Genomic DNA, 18,154 nt, shown 5'->3' with positions numbered 1-18,154 from the left:
TTTTTCAGGGTCTCAAAATGTGCTTTTGTAAAGGAGATGTGGGACATCCTTGAGGATTTCCATGAAGGTGCAATTGAAGTGAAGAATAGCAAGGACAAAAACCAGCCATCAAACATGTACAATACCAAGAATGTTAATGAATTTAATTCTACAAATTGTACTTGTTTTGGATCTGGTAAACAGGGACACATCAAGGTTGAATGTCCAAGCAATGTGATCAAAGAGAAAGGGAGTTACAAGAAGTATAAGAAGAAAGGCAAATCAAGAAGAGCATACAATGATGATTCATCTTCAAGTTCTTCATCAAAGGATGATGAGGAAGTCAATCCTTGTTTCATGGTAAAGGAAGAATCTGAATCAAGCAGTGTAAGTTCAAGCTCCTCCATTGATATTGAAAATTATAGTGAACTTCTTGAAGCCTTCAATGAGATTCGTGAAGAAGCTAATAGGTTGGCCCTTTTAAACAACCGGTTGAAAGATTTAAACAACTGGTTGGAAAACAGAGTCAAAACTTTGCAAGAAGAGTTGAACAATTCAAAAACAGATTTTGAAACTTTGGAAATGATTTACAATAATTCTTCTTGCAAGTGTGATTCTAACTTTTGTGAAAATTGTGAATCACTTGAAAACAAAGTGCACTACCTTTTAAAAACCATGGACAAGTTTTCCAAAGGCCAATCCAATCTTGAAAACTGATCTTGCTTCTCAAAAATGTGTTTTTGGCAAAGTTGGATTGGTATTGTCTAGAGCTGGTGACTCTACCAAGCAATATGACCCAACTAACTACCCTTCTGACTGTCTCGATCATGGATTGCTCCATATTACCATATGGCTTACAATGTGTTCCCTCCCTAAAAATTTTGCGTATAGTAACTTGCAGGTTTACTTCATTGCCTGAGTGGCCGGGAGACATGACTTCTCTTCAACAATTAGAGATTTTTAAGTGTAGGAAGTTGAGGTCAGTACCGAGTAGCATTCAACGCCTCACCAACTTGTCTCTTTTATAATAAGTGAATGTCCTTATCTGAAGAAGAAGCGGTGCAAGAGGGAACGCGAGAGGATTGGCAATACATAAACCACATCCCAGAAATAATACTCTCATTCCGAGAGGAAAAGACTTCAAGATTTTGTGGTAAGTGAGTGATTGTATCATTTTCTTTAATTTCTCCTTACTGTGTGAGTCTATGCAACCATCAAAATAGATGAGTAAATGACTGATTCCACATCCCAGTACCCTAGCTAGATAAATTTATAAAATGCAGATTTGAAATTTGCCTTATATTATTAAAGTGGTTCACAAATGTGTTACTGTTTTATTCAATTAATCACCTGTTGCTCTGTATAGCTTTGACTGATATTGGTGGATGAATTATATGTATTTGTGCTGAGTTTAACACTGTCCTGTATGCTACAGTCACTGAAAACATAAACCTATAATCAAAGGTGCATTCATGATGTACATCTTTAAGTACCAAAATGGGATTACATTCTACCAATCATTCATCCATTGCTATCCTAAAGTAAGGATTTCTAACTACCGCAGAGTTTAACCTCTACTATGATCTTGCTACTTACATAACATTTTCACACTTACAAATGCACAATCTTAATTGTGTTAATTTTTTTTTAATTATTTCTAAGTTTTATATATAAATAACTTACTAAATTAAGATTTTTCCTCATATACCACTATTTTCACTTTTATTTTTTCATCTTAACATCCTTTTATTTTTATTTTTTTATTTAACATCCTTTTATTTTTATTTCTCTATATAGCATCTAGCACTGTTTCAAAAGTAATAAGAAATTAATAAATTAAAAAAAATTGAGATATTTTATATATTTTTGTTTTTTTATTGTTGTTGTTTTTATTTTCTATATTTTTTTATTTTTTTATTTTTCTCTTCTCATTTTAAGCAAGTGTAGCATTTGCATTAATTTTTTTAGTGAATTTAAATATTTATAAAATTTAAACAGAAGAAAATTTAAAATTTAAAAATAAAAAATTAAATATATAAAAATTTATGAAGAAATATCAATACAAAAGAAAATAAAATAAAATATTTTATTGGTATTTTGATGTAAGTAAATATTATGGGTAAAATAAATATAAAATTGTAACATTATTTTGCTTTTTTTCTATTTTTTATAGTAAATTTGAATTGTGGAAAATAAATTATAATAAATTTGTAAATATATTTTTATAATAAAAAATTCAGATGAAAAAATTATAATAAATTATAATGTTGGTATTTTTGTTTGTTAAAAAGATATTAAAATAAGTAATAGTAAAAATTAAATAAAATTGTTTGGATATTTTATAAAAAAATTATTAACTAAATAAATGGTTTAAAAAAATATAAATAAAAATTACATTATTCATTGATGATATGTATGTAATAATTAAAAAACTTAAGTAAATAAATTTATTATTAGGTTTAATAAAAAAATGTATAAATTATAATTTTAAAATAAAAAATTTTAAGAAAAAAATTATATTTAAATTGAAAGATTATGTAAATAATGAGATATATATAAATATATGTCATAAATTGTAATAATAAATATTATATAATCATATTTAATTATAAATAAATATAAAAAATTATAAAGAGAAATGAAATTTGTAGTGAACACTAATTAAAATACAATTTATATATTAGTTAAAGGTGGAAAAAAGAAAATATATGAGATTTAAATAACATAAATGTGAATTGTTTTTAAATGTTTCATGTTTATTAGTTTTAATTGTTGTTAATTATAGAAATGATGTAGTATATAGTGAACATAAAAAAGAAAAAAAATTAGATATGATCATTCATTTAATATTTTCTTCAATGGTACATTAAATAGTTTGTGCAAAATGAAATATAATTAATGACGAGAAGTGGACACTCTCGAGTAATGTTGGGACACATCATTATTACTTTTTATTTCTTCAATAATTATATTTCTAACTATTTTAAACATTAAAAATATTTTTTTACAACCAATACATTTATTTTTTTAATGCATCCCAAATTAAAGTGATCAATTATTTTTAATTTATTAATTATTTTTAAAAATTATTTTATTTTAGTGTTTATCACATATTTCATTTCTCTTTATAATTTTTTTATATTGATTTATAATTAAATATGATTATATAACATTAACTATTATCATTTATGACATATATTTATATATAATTCATTATTTACATAGTCTTTCAATTTAAATATAATTATTTTCTTAATTTTTATTTTAAAATTGTAATTTATACATTTTTCTTTTTATTAAACCTAAGAATACTTAATTTTTTTTATTATTACATACAACATATCAATCAATCAATGAATAACTTAATTTTTATTTATAATTTTTTAAACCATTTAGTTAATTTTTTTTTTAAATATCCAAACAATTTTATTTAATTTTTACTATTACTTATTTTAGTATCTTTTTAACAAACAAAAAATACCAACATTTAATTTAGTACCAACATTATAATTTTTTTATAATTTTTTCATCCGAATTTTATTATAAAAATATATTTACAAATATATTATAATTTATTCTCCACAATTCAAATTTATTATAAAAATAAAAATAAAAAACAAAATAATGTTACATATTTACATGTATTTCACCAATAATATTTACCTACATCAAAATACCAATAAAATATTTTATTTAATATATCAATAAAATATTTTATTTAATTTTCTTTGTATTGATATTTCTTCATAAATTTTTTAATCTTCCAAAAATCCCCTTAAAATCTATATGTCTTTGATGCAAGTCTTCCTTAAAATACTATATGTCAAACTAACAGAAAACCGTGAAATCGGGTCAACCTTCCACACCCATCTAGCTTCCCTACCCAAGACGAGACGTAAGCCTTGAAGCTTCTGCAAAAGCTGAAATTCCTGAGTCTTTTTCCAATCGAACAAATCTCTTCTCCACTTAAGAACCCAATTCTAAGAGCTGCAATCCCACACCCCAAAAGAATCCAAGTGATCTTCATTGCTAGTGCTTAAGAACAATTTTGAAATTCTACTCTTCAAAGCTCCAGAACTCAACCACACATCGTCTCAAAACAAAACATTATTTCCATTACCAATTGTCCACTTGAAGCAATCCTCAAAATTTCTTCCCCACTCCTCCATCTCACAAATCCCCTTCAAATCTCTCCATCACAAAGACTCATTGTAAGAACTCTTATTCTCTTTCAGACTCCTCCAACTGCCGTATTTTGAATCAATAATCTCTTTCCAGAGCCCTCCCTTGTTAGAACCCAAATGCCAAATCCATTTTCTCAACAAGGCCACATTGAATAACCGAAGGTCCAAAGTACCAAGACCATCAGCTTCCCAAGGCTCACAAACCTTTTTCCAAGAAACCCAAGCAATCTTCTTTCCAGCCGACCCTTAACCCCACACAAAATTCCTCTGTAATTTCATGATTTCCTTCAACTGCGAAAAAGGCAACTTAAACAAAGAAACGTAAAACAATGGAATGGAAGAAAGAACAAACTTAATCATACAAACTCTCCTTGTTAGTGATAGGAATCTACCTTTCCACCTACCCAGTCTGCTTTTCATTCTTTCTAACTCGTCGACCCAAAACGCACTTCTCTTATGACAACCTCCCATGAGCAACCCCAGATACTTAAAAGGAGTATTCATCACGTCACAATTAAGTAACACAACAAAACGTTGGATCTAAGACTTATCCACTCCCAACCCACCAATCCTACTTTTCAAGAAGTTAACCTTAAGGCCAGAAGCTAACTCAAAGTAATTCAACATTACTTTAATAGTGAACACGCTTTTATTATTGGCTTCACAAAAGAACAAAATATCATCAGCGAATTGGAGCATATTCACCTTTACCTTCTTAACCCCGATCTCCAAACTTTCAACCAAGTTTCACTCGACTACTTTCCTTAACACCCCTACCAAACCTTTAGCCACAATAAGAAACAAAAAAGGCACAAGAGGATCGCATTGACGAATACCCTTCTGAGGATAGAATTCCTTAGTTGGAGTGCCATTTAATAACACCGAAACAGAAGAAGATTTCAAGCACGGTTTGATCCTTCTAATCCATTTATCACAAAAATCCAACCTACCTAAGGTATAAAAGATGAACTCCCAACAGGCCTTCTCATAATCAACTTCTCGTAATTACCACTAGGTCATCCTGATGGGGAGACACATCTTCGAGATCGGCTTTCGTAAAGCAGAGGTTAGGGGTCGTGACTGATTTTAGCTCCATCGTTTCGAAAACTAGGTCCGCTCTGGAGTTGCGTTTCCGACTAGCTGCGGTTAGTCCTCCCGCTGAGAAACCCCCGACGATTATTGAAATCTCCCAATGGGAGTTACATGATTGTCGTCCTGTTGCTCCATTATTCAGACGATTTCACCCTCTGCTTCAAGTCACAAAAATTTCCTGAGGTGACCTCTTTCTATCGACCCCGCCAGTTAGTGTCGCAGCGCCTGGCATTCTTTCGTATCATGACTGCGCGCTTGATGAAATGCGCACCAAGCAGACTTTTTGGGACCCAAAATGCGATCAGTCTTCCTCGGGAACTCTAATTTGGAGGATACGGCTCGGTCGTCCAACAGGCGAGCTAGAGGTACAGTGAGGTTCAAGGTGGGCTTAGGCGCAGGCGGTGGTAACCATGGTGCATTCCTTCCTGCCTCCTCCTTTTGGGCTACATAAGGTACGTACCTTTTCTCCGACCACTTGACAACTTGTTCGGTTTGCCTAGGCTGAGTTTCCCGAATCCGTTCTTTGTATCTTCCCTCACCCCGTCGCTCGCCCAACTTCTTTTTTCTGATGGCCTCTTTTTCGTTCTCTTAGCAGGGAGTCGCTAAAAGGATTTGGACCTTTTACAAACGCGTCTACCACCATAGGTTCTACACGCATGATAATGTTGGCCATGAATAGTTCTTCGAAAATCTAAGAGAACTCCTAGAACGAACTTATTGCCCCGTCGGGGATTCCGATAAACCAACGCAGATTTGTTCTCGTGAAAGTTTCCTGCAACATCTTGCATCGGCCCGCATCTGAGCCCCCAGAAATCAGCATTTGGGCTTGGAAAATCTTTAGGTGGGTTTTCGAGTCCTCGACTCCCGAGAATGGGGCATTTTGGGCATTGCGATATGATGTGGTATGGGTTCCTCCATGATGTCCTGGCTGAATGGTCGGGGATCCGCCTTTCTTCTCCTTCCGACCAGATATTCGGCCACTTGTCTCAGTCGTTGCTGAAATGTCCTCCTCAAATATTCATTTGCTTTTTGTAACTCCTCGTTCGTTTTGAGGGCTTCTTCCATCAGTCATCTTGCGGCTTAGTCTCAGTTGTTCAGCCAGGAATTCCACACGGAGTCACTTCTGCTCTGCTTAGAATTCCTAAACTTGCCTCCTAGATTTCTCGTTTTCACATTGCAAAGTTTGCATTGCCTCTACCACCTGTTGCAGAATGAATGCCTCTCCACCTTCTGGCATCTGTGTCTGCCTGGTCCTCATGATGTGGTTTCTGACTCTTCTCTCCAGTTCTTCTAGTCGTGGGCGCAGTTTTAACGATCCAATGGTGGACGCCAAATGTTCTCGCCGGTTCGAGGTCGGTCGGAATCTGTACGAGCTCTTGGTTGTCTCCCTTCAAGCTTTAGCGATTCAACCTTCAGGGAACAAGGGGAGCTCTTCTTGCGATGACACCCTGACGCTCAAGTCAATGAGAGCACAAGATATGCTTTATGTAGTGAATATAATGCGAAGATATGAGTTGAGATACTCCATGTGAGTGATAATCTATTTATAAGTCTTTGTGGCCCTGGACCTTTGTCTCCAGTTCTTCGCAGCATTAATTTCCTGTATTGTGGTAACTTGTCATAAAGTTTTCCCATCACGTGATATAATCGCAGAATATTCATAACGTAATAAGGAATATCGCGTCAGCATTTAGTGTAATAAGGAATATCGCTTCAGCATTTATAGTGTAACCAGGAATATTATGAGTGTCATCTATTATATACGTCAAGAGCTCGTTCGACCCATTGATCGGGTCGACCTAATTCCTAGTGACTTCACGGGACGGTACACAACCCCTCATCCTTGTGCCAAGCTGGCTAGTCACAAAGGTTGATGTCATGCTTGATAACCATTTCGGTCGATTCAATAGGTGGGTCGGTGTAATTCCTAGTGACCTCGTGGGACGGTACAAAACCCAATCCCTATTTTTCTAATTACTTTCAAAACACTTTTTATTATTCTGTTTTATATTTGGTGAATATTTTATTTGATTGTTCAAGTATTCCTTGTGGGATCGATATCCTTCCTTAGGGACAATTATTACTTCTGACAAACGCGGTGCATCATAAAGTGTTTGATGTCGTTGCCGCGGAACAATTTAATTATATAATAAATATTTTATTGTATTTATAAATATAATTATTAGATTAAATATATATTATATTTTTATATAATAAATTTTATTAATATTTATATTTTCGGTATAATAAAATAAATAAAATTGTTATATAATATAACATAATAAAAATATAATAATAAGAATTGTTAAAATAATAATTTGATTATTAAAATAATAATAATAACAATACAATATTAATAAAAAATAATATTATTAATAATAAATTTATAAAATAATTATAATAAACAATAATAATAAAAAATAAATAAAATTAATAATAATAAGAAGAAGAAAATAAAACTAATTTATGATTCAACATAGATATTTTAGTCATTATATATAAATATCCTTTAATTTTTCTTTTGATCTATATATATATATATATTTATTATAAAAACCAATATGTTTTTTCCTTCATATATATGTTGATACGAGTAAAGAAAGAAAATTAATACAAATAATTTATTAAACATAATAGTCAATCTAATAAAGACGTGGACAATAGAGTTAATAATTGTGACAAAAAACCTAAGATAATATATTTTGTTAAAGAATTCAATTAAAATAAAATTTATTGAATTATCAAAACAAAAAATCAGTAAAATATTAAGTAGGAGAAAATTATTTAAGCTGGCAAACGAAACTATTATTATTTTGACTTAGAGATGAAACATAGATGAGATAGAATATGATAAGAATAGAAGGCACTCAGCAGATAACAAAACCCCCATAGAGATAACTTATACATAATTTCAAAAACTATTTTCCCCTAATTTTGATAACTTATGTATAATTCTGTATTTTTATTTTATAAAATATTTTCGACAAAAGTGATAAATATGTGGAAAAAGTTGGGAAATTTGAGCTGAAATAATAGAGAAAGTGAGTGGACAAGTCGGTGTGGTTGGTATGCAATTAATATGGTTGGTATGCAATTAATATGGTTGGTTTGAGTTCACTCATCGTATCAACATTCTTCGTCAACACAAGCAAAGAGGGGGCCACTTGCCAAGGAAGAAAACGACAACTTTTATTGCCATCGCCACCAATTGTCAATTCAACTGTTAATGAAAATTGATCATTTTCTACGTTAGCACTCTTCAACGTACTTCCTTCTCCACAACCACAATCATCCCAAAAAACTCACCTTTCTGCAAATGGCCGAGGCTTTACTGAAAATCGTGATTGAAAATTTGGGATCTTTAGTTCAAAACCAACTTGTAACTTATTGGGGTGTAGACCAGCAGACTCAAAAGCTTTCCAGCAATCTCACTGCAATTCATGCTGTTCTTAGAGACGCTGAGAGTAAGCAAATAATAAGTCATGCTGTGAAGAGTTGGCTGCAGAAACTCACAGATGCAACATATGTGCTGGATGATATCTTGGATGAATGTTCATTTCAATCCAAAAAGGTGCTATCTGATGACGAGCGAAATTCATGCTTGGCCCATGTGCATCCCAAGGACATTCTCTTTCGTTTTCATATTGGAAAGAGGATGAAAGACATCACCCAAAGATTTCATGATATTAATGAAGAAAGAAGCATGTTTGAGTTACGTGATGATGTAACAGAGAAGCAAGCAGTGAATGATGATGATAATTGGCGCCAAACTAGCTCTGACATTACAGAACCTATAGCCTATGGCCGAGACCGGGATCGAGAGGAAATTGTGAAGTTTCTCCTGGAAGATGTCAGTAACAGTGAAGAACTTTCCGTATATCCCATAGTTGGTATGGGTGGACTTGGAAAAACAACACTTGCCAAGCAGGTCTTCAATGATCACAAGGTATGCAACCATTTTGACTTGACAATTTGGGTTTGTGTTTCTGATGATTTCAATGCGAAGACGATTCTAGAATCCATAATAGAGTGTTGCACTGGAAAAAATCCCAATCTCAAAACCATAGAAGCAGTGCGGAAAAAGGTTGAAGAAGTGTTGGACAGCAAAAGGTATTTACTTGTTCTTGATGATGTGTGGAATGAAGACCAAGAGAAATGGAAGCAGTTGAAGGGAAAGTTGTTGTGTGCAAGGGCAGCAAAAGGAGCTACCATTTTGGTTACCACTCGACTCGAGGAAGTTGCTTCCACCATGGAGACGCATCCTGCTTACCATTTGAAAGAATTGTCAGGAGACGACAGTTGGTCATTGTTCAAACACCATGCGTTTGCTCAAAACAGAGAAGAAATAGAAGAGCTTGTGGCAATTGGCAGAGAGATAGTGAGAAAATGCATTGGTTCACCACTTGCAATCAAAACAATGGGAAGTCTTTTGCGTGATAAAAGTGAGGTAAGCCAATGGGAAAATGTAAAAGAAAGTGAGATTTGGAATATACGAGAGGAAAGTAGTTCTATGACATGTGAGGAAAATTCTATCATGCGTGCTTTGAGACTGAGCTACTCTAATTTGGAGTTGTCTCTGAGGAGATGCTTTTCTTTTTGTGCAATTTTCCCCAAAGATTTTGAGATAGACAAGGAAGATCTAATTCATCTCTGGATGGCTAATGGATTTATTAAATCTGAAGGAAATGTAGAAGTGGAGGATGTTGGAAATAAATTGTGGAAAAAATTATACCGTAGATCATTTTTTCAAGAAGCAAAGTTTGATAGGCTTGGTATGATTAGAAGTTGCAAGATGCATGATCTATTTCATGATCTTGCCCAGTCTATTATGGTGAAGAATGTGTGATTATTGAGAAAGGAAGGTTGACTCCGTTGTCAACTAGAGTTCACTATTCAAGCTTGTTAAATTCTAAGGTTGATATGACTGCTTTCAAGAAAGTTCAATCCCTGCGGACATTTCTGGATTTGGGTCATATTGGCCTGTTGCCATCAAACCATTGTCTCCGAGTATTGCGCACATGTTCTTCTTTTTTGTTCCCACTCAAGGATTTAAGACATTTGAGATACTTGAGTTGGAATTGGGGTTCTGGAAAAGGCTTACATAAATTAATTTGTCAGTTGCCGAAATTGCAAATATTGAAACTACAAAATATTAGGCAATTTAGGCTGCCGAAAGAATTGACGCAATTACAGGATCTAAGGCATATTGTGATTGATAATTGTTATTCAATACAAGAGACGCCTCCGCATATTGGCAAGTTAAGGCATCTAAGAACACTGAGCACTTTCTTTGTGGGATCAAAGGCAGGGTGTGGGTTAGCAGAGTTGCATAGCTTAAAGCTTGGAGGCACGCTGAGAATCAAAGGCCTTGAGAACGTCCCCAATGAATGGGATGCGAAACAGGCAAATTTAACTGGTAAGAAGGACTTGAATATCCTAGAATTGTCATGGGGTGGTAATGCTAATTCAGAAGGTAATAATATTAACGTTGAGAGAGTACTGGAAGCCTTGCAACCTCCCTCAACTCTGAAGAGTTTTGAGATGAAAGGATATCAGGGGAGACAATTATCGAGTTGGATGAGAAATGGTGCAGTTCTGAGAGACTTGGTGGAAGTTAGACTGTTGGACTGTGACAACTGTGAGGAGCTTCCTCCACTTGGTAAACTAAGACAGTTGAAAAGGCTACATGTGAGTGGAATGAAATATGTGAAGTGGATAGATGGTGAGTCGTATGATGGTGTGGAGGAGAAGGCATTTCCTTTGTTGGAGAATTTGTTGGTGAGGAATTTACCAAAATTGGAGAGGATATTGAGGGAAGAAGGGGTAGAGATGCTCCCTAGTCTTTCTCATTTAACAATTATTGGCATCTCCTCCAACATTAAATTTCCACGTCTTCCTTCTGTTCAGCACCTTAGTATTTGCGATGCGACTTCCTTCATGGAAGGGATTGTGGAGAATATGCCTTGTCTAAAGGCCTTGGACATTGAATGGATTAATGGAATGGTGGTATTAACCGACCAACTCAGCGGGTTGGGTTCACTACAGAGACTAATCATTGAATCTTGTGATGAGTTGGAGTATTTTTCAGAACATGCGTTGGAAGGTCTAACCTCTCTTCGATATTTGAGTATTTACAAATGTTATAACTTAAAATCCTTATCTGAAGGTGTGCAATATTTGATATGTCTAGAGAGTTTGAGTATCGAATGTTGTTTTGAGCTGGTGACTCTACCAAGCAATATGACCCAACTAACTGCCCTTTGGACTGTCTCAATCAATAATTGCTCCACATTACCCTATGGCTTACAATGTGTCCCCTGCCTACGAACTTTGAATATAGATGTTTGCATGTTTAGTTCATTGCCTGATTGGCTAGGAGACATCACTTCTCTTCAAGAATTAAAGATTCATTATTGTGTAAAGTTGAGATCACTACCAAGTAGCATTCAACGCCTCACCAACTTGTCTTCTTTAAGTATACGCGGATGTCCTTATCTGACGAAGCGGTGCAAGAGGGATACGGGAGAGGATTGGCAATACATAAACCACATTCCAAAAATATTACTCGACCCATTCCCACTCCGAGAGGAAAAGACTTCAAGATTTTGTGGTAAGTAAATGATTGTATCATTTTCTTTAATTTCTCCTTACTGTGAGTCTGTGCATTAATGTATGTTCGTAATTGCGTGCAGAGAGCATCCGGCGAGGATCATCTCGCTCATGGAACTGCCTTCTACGTAAGTGCCTGTAAGCAAAGGTGCATTCATCATGTACATCTTTTAGTACCAAAATGGTGCAGATATGTTTGTTTGTTATTTACTTACATGTGCATTTGATCATTTGTAACCCACAACTTACTTTACGTGGGCAATGAGTTTTGTTTTTTTGGAAAATTTTTGGTCTAAGTTTTCTACACCCAACCTCTTCGATATATAGGTTACATGAATTTTAGGGCTAAGCTTTATTATCAAGATTAATTCAATCAAAAAAATTATTTTTTTTTATTTGATTGATTGCATGCGTATTCTTTAACGGATTGAATAACCTACAGATTTTGTGGGAGAAATACAGTTTGTAAAAATTAAAACCCATTTAAAATATAGAGACACAAATTTTTATCATGCAAATTTTTGGGGATAGGGACTTGTGGACTTAAGAAGAGAGACTCATCTGTACGTAAAATATAGAGTAATTATAGAGTAATTAGAATATAGTTGAACAAATATGACTCAGCTATTTCAGTTCTAAAATAAAGGGTCTTTATAATAAATTATTTGACTGTAATAATTTTTATATTTAAAGAATTTGTTTAGTTAAAAGTAATCTTTAAAAGTCATATGTACAGGTATAAATAACTAAAATGTTACTTTTTTATTTCTATGTAGTGGTGCTCAAATGTATGTTTTATTATTCAGTCAATTGTTTATCGTTGTATTATAAATTAAAACAGAATTAAGAAAAAAATTATAAAAATTTGTGATTGATTTAATTAATTATAACAAGTTAAAATTATTTTTTTAATTAATAAATTTTGTAAAATTATTATTTTTTCATTGTGTTAAAATATTAGAATGAGAGTTGATTATTTATATATATATATTACGACTTTAGTTAAAATATAACTCCCGTTATGATATGAGATTTCGGTCGAAAAATAATTATAAATTATTTGATACTGTGCTTACGTATAAAAATGTAGAAAATATATATTTAAAAAATAAAATTGAAGATTAAATAACATAAAAAAATTAAAGTTAAAACCGTAATCTAAATAAGTGTATATTAATTTCAAAATATTTACATAATCATATGCAGATTTCTTAACTTAAATTCATATAAATTTTAATCTCTATAAATTTCAATCTCATATGAATTAACCTAATTTCCATTTTGGATATGTACCGCTTAGTAATCGGACAAGCCTCGACAGGTCGAAAACACATTTAAAACAATTATGATATATGGAACATATATTATAAAATTCGAGTAACGCCTTAGCCTTAAGAAATTAGGGAACTTCCTTAGAATCAAGTTAACGTTGATATATGATAAATTCAACACCATCACAACAGATGCCCATAACTAAATATTATAAATAAACCCTCCACATAGGTGTAAGAGACGCTTTGAATCAGTCAGTTTTTAATATACACTCTGTATATTGAATACTTACTTGATTGTCGGAATAACTTTTTCAAGTCTACCTCGACTGAGCACCAACAATTAAAGAAAGAGACTTGAAGTGAGAAATAAGGAAGCAACCAAACGAACAAGACGTCAACAATTTGTACAACTAATTTTAGGTTCTATCTAGGTCTACTTTGTCTATACAAGCACATAATCAATAAATTGGAAATGATATATGTTATTTGATAAAAAAAAATCAAAGACATATAGAAACAACATATTCTATTGAAACCATATTTGATTATGTTTTTTTAACTAAACACTGTTAAATCAATACCATAAAACAGTTGATTTTTATAGAAAATATGTACATATTTCATACAAATTATTGTTAAGAAAACTGAAAATATAATTTTTAGATTAAAAAGATAACTTTAAATTCTATAAAAGTGTCATATTATATTTATTGGTTTACTTAATACAATGATTTAACTTCTCTATATTTGAATAAAATTTTTATTGTTATAAAAAAATCATATAATTCTTATTAACCTAATCAAATCAAATTTAGGTATTTTTAATAATCATAATTTTTAAACTTCAAAGGTTTCTTGTGTTATTGGATTGAAGGTAATCGATAATTTATAATATGAGAATTATTTTTTATTTTATTAATTTGACTACAACGAGAACATAAACTTCTGGTATATTACTCCTTGGTTATAAATGATGAGGAACAGGTATGAAAGTGAGTGTAACAAATTAAACTACGACTTTGATCTTCATATAAACCACCACTCTGATTTTAGTTTTCTAAATTTGAAAATTTCACTGCAATCATTTTCCAGCCAAGAAAATTGTCATGCAAAGAACTGAAATAAATAAATAAAAAATTCATAATCAATCATAAGTCACATGTACGCTAAACTATGTATGCTAAACTAAATGTGTCAATGTTACCACTATCAACCATACAATGTTGAAATAAAAAAATTGCTACCATATTACCATTATCAATCATACAATGTTAAATGATTTACACATTGCAACCATAGATGATGCAAAGTAAAAACATGTATGAAAATAAAAGTGTTTGAGTTTACTTGTTGATATTTACATCAATACAACAAGAAGGGGTTATTATGGCAAAGGTATATTTCTAATGTCATCTCCTCAAGATGTCTTTGCACAACTTTCTTCACACAATGTAAGGAAAACCAAATGTATTCACTCTCAAATTTGTGTCTCCTTTTCTTCGCACAATCGCTCATACAAACATGAGAGTAACTTACCTCTCTTTTCGCAAAAACACTACTCCTCGAACACAAACACAATGTAAATTTGGGTGTGAAAAATCTTATTTGATTATGTTTTCCTGCTAGACACATGATACAAGAAAATGAATACTTTGATAAGTTGGAACACTTATCACATGCAATAGGTTGCTAAATAGACATATGCACAAACAAATATGCATGAAAAGAGGTCCTAAGAAAAAAAAAGTTGTATAAATATAATTACAAACTAATATTTCTTCATACTAATCATAATTAAAATGAAAATGTTTAACTTAAATTTAACAAATTACATATTAGAAACTTAAAATTTAAAGTTTCATAATAATTTTTTAAAGTGGACGAGTAAATAAATTAATCTATTTTTTCTTGTGAGTTTGGTCCATTAATTCCAATCCACTATCTCACCTCTAGTTACTACACCACCATCTTATTATTATTATTATTATAAATCTCGGATGCTAGGTGCTTCTCTTGGTGGGGTGATAATAAAGTAGGTTGGATTCACAATAAAGGAGAAGAGGGGAGTGGAAGCTTGTTGTCCTTGTGGCATAAAGAAGTCTTTAGCTATGAAAATCACCTGATGGGGAAAGGTTTTATTGTGGTCATCGGTCTACATCTAAAATCGTCTTCTAGGTGTGTTGTGGCCAATGTTTACTCCCCCTGTGCATTGAATGCAAAGAAGACCCTATGGGAGGAGCTCTCCAATGTCAAACTGGCTTCACAAGATTCAGTCGGGTTCTTTTATGGTGACTTTAATGCTGTGAGAAGTAGAAGTGAAAGGAAAGGTATCAGGGATAAGAGAGATCAGTCAAGAGAGATATCTGGCTTCAACAATTTCATTGAATCCAATTCCTTGTTTGACCTGCCTTTGGTTGGTAAGAAGTTTACGTGGTTTAAACCTGATGGAACAGCTAAGAGCAGAATTGATAGAGCGTTAGTCACGGAAGAATGGTTGCAGAAGTGGCCTATGTGCAAACAGTATGTTCTTCGAAGGGAGGTTTCTGATCACTGCGCACTGGTGATTAAATCCGTGGAGAAGGATTGGGGACCCAAACCCTTTAGATCGATTGATGCTTGGTTCCAGGAGAAGGGGTTCAACATCATGGTTAAGGATAAATGGAAGTCTTTCTCAGTCCAGGGGAACGGAATAGCAAAACTGAAAGAGAAAATGAAACTTCTCAAGTCAGATCTGAAAGTGTGGAACAGGGAGGTGTTTGGCAACCTTCATACCACAAAGAGAAGGATCCTACAGGAATTGGAGGATCTTGACAACAGAGATTGTAATGGGGACCTTGAGGAAAGTGAAAGGTTAACCAGAATGGAGCTGACTAGCCGTTTGGTAGAAAACGATAAGAAACTTGAATCTCTCATATGCCAAAAGGCTAGAGCAAGTTGGTTTAAGATTGGGGACGCGTGTACTAGGTTCTTTCATTCATCTTTGAGATGGAGAAGACTCAGGAATGAAGTGAAGGGTGTTCAGGTGGGGGACCGGTGGTGTGAGGAACCAGGCACTGTTCGATTAGAGGCAAAGAAGTTGTTTGAAGCTAGGTTCAATGCTACGAAAGATTTAGGGGTAAGGTTGGATGAGGTAGAGTTTAAGACCCTAACCACAATGGATAATGAGGGGCTGGTGGCTGGTTTCACTGAGAAAGAGATTAAGGACGCTGTGTGGCAATGCGAAGGTTCTAAGAGTCCTGGTCCAGATGGATTCAATTTCAACTTTATCAGGAAAAGCTGGGACCTAATTAAAGAGGAGTTAATGGAAGCAATGGTTTTGTTTCATGCGACTGGGAACATCCCGAAGGGCTGTAACGCTTCGTTTATTGCGCTAATCCCGAAGGTGAGGGACCCCTCTAAGCTTGAGCAATATAGACCAATCTCTCTGGTAGGTGTCATTTATAAAATCATTACAAAGGTACTGGCAGGTAGAATGAAGAAGGTGTTGCCTACAATAATAGATGAAAGCCAATCAGCTTTCCTGAAGGGCAAAGGGATCTTAGATAGTGTGCTCATGGCCAATGAAGTGGTAGAAGATCTTAGGAAGAAGGGGAGAAGCGGCATTTGTTTAAAGGTGGACTTTGAGAAAGCGTACGACTCGGTCAGATGGGATTTCCTTTACGATATGCTACACAGGATGGGGTTCCATAATGTATGGATCTCTTGGATTAGAGGATGCCTTGAATCAGCCACTGTGTCTGTGCTAGTCAACGGGAGCCCTACGGAAGAGTTTAAGCCATCTAGAGGGTTGCGGCAGGGCGACCCCCTAGCACCTTTCCTTTTCATAGTGGTAGCAGAAGGCCTTGCAGGGCTAGTAAGACAAGCCTTGAAGGCTAATATGTTGACGGGCCTCAAGATTGGAAGGCAGAAGGTGGAGATGTGTATTCTCCAGTTTGCAGATGACACTCTCTTTCTATGTGAAGATACCATTGACAATGTGGTAACCTTGAAGGCCATTCTGAGGGGCTTTGAGCTAGCCTCAGGACTGAAGATTAACTTCCATAAATCAAGGCTAGCAGGTATTAATGTACAAAGCAATGTTATAGTATGCTTCACTAAGATTTTGAACTGCATTCAGATGGAGGTACCCTTCAAGTACTTGGGACTGGAGGTGGGAGGGAACCCAAGGAAGAAGCAGTTCTGGGAACCAGTTCTAAACAAGCTTAAAGCAAGGCTCAGTGCTTGGAAGGGGAGGTTCTTATCCTTGGCAGGGAGGATTTGTCTAATTAACTCTGTTCTAACTGCCGTCCCATTGTACTACCTCTCCTTGTTCAGAGCACCGGTTTCGGTGTGTAAAAGGATTATAAGCATTCAAACAAGATTCTTGTGGGGTTGGGGGAAACTGTTTAAGCCAATTGCTTGGGCTAGTTGGAAAGACGTATGCAGACCAAAAGAGGAGGGAGGGTTCGGGTGTAAGGATATACGCTTGTTTAATCAAGCTCTCTATTAAGGAAATAATAATTATAAAATTATATGCAATTATTGTATGCAATATTTGACGATATTGTACCCAATTATATGCAATTAATTTAATAATTATAGAATCTCATGATTAGTATCCTACCTAATTAGATTGTAATTTGGGAGAGAGAAACTCCTATATATTTCCTATACATGAGTGATGTAATATACACATAAGAGAATAAGAAACGTCTTTTCTTCTTACCATTTTTTATCATTTTTTTATATGGTATCATATCCATTTCGAGCCTATCCTAGCGAATATTTGTTGGGTTTATCAGTCCACCCGCTATCGGGCCGTTATCGGACCACCCATAACATATATCTCCACGCATGAGTTGGTAGCCTCGGCGTGAGGGGTGTGTTGGAAATCCCACATCGACTAGAGATAAGGACATTTCATAATATATAAATGGGTGCAAACCTCACCCCTATGAGCCGGTTTTATGGGGTTGAGTTAGGCTTAAAGCCCACTTCTTAACATGGTATCAGAGCACCGATCTTGGTGCCCTGACA

The 18,154-nt window shown here is 34.1% G+C and overlaps 1 long non-coding RNA gene and 1 pseudogene across 2 annotated transcripts; both read left to right on the top strand.

Moving 5' to 3' along the window:
* Positions 1-4,898: 4,898 nt before the first annotated feature.
* LOC137811168 (uncharacterized) lies at positions 4,899-6,777 on the top strand. Its single transcript, XR_011081038.2, has 2 exons — positions 4,899-5,707; positions 5,848-6,777. It is a non-coding gene; the product is annotated as an uncharacterized LOC137811168 (long non-coding RNA).
* Positions 6,778-8,298: 1,521 nt separating this feature from the next.
* LOC137811167 (putative disease resistance protein RGA4) lies at positions 8,299-12,201 on the top strand (annotated as a pseudogene). The gene is made up of 2 exons (XR_016518580.1): positions 8,299-11,865; positions 11,948-12,201. The product of XR_016518580.1 is annotated as a putative disease resistance protein RGA4 (transcript).
* The last annotated feature ends 5,953 nt before the right edge of the window (positions 12,202-18,154 follow it).

Source organism: Phaseolus vulgaris, chromosome 2 (genome assembly GCF_051622355.1).
Source record: "Phaseolus vulgaris cultivar YP4 chromosome 2, ASM5162235v1, whole genome shotgun sequence".
NCBI lineage: Eukaryota > Viridiplantae > Streptophyta > Magnoliopsida > Fabales > Fabaceae > Phaseolus > Phaseolus vulgaris.
This window is presented reverse-complemented; position numbering and strand designations above follow the sequence as displayed.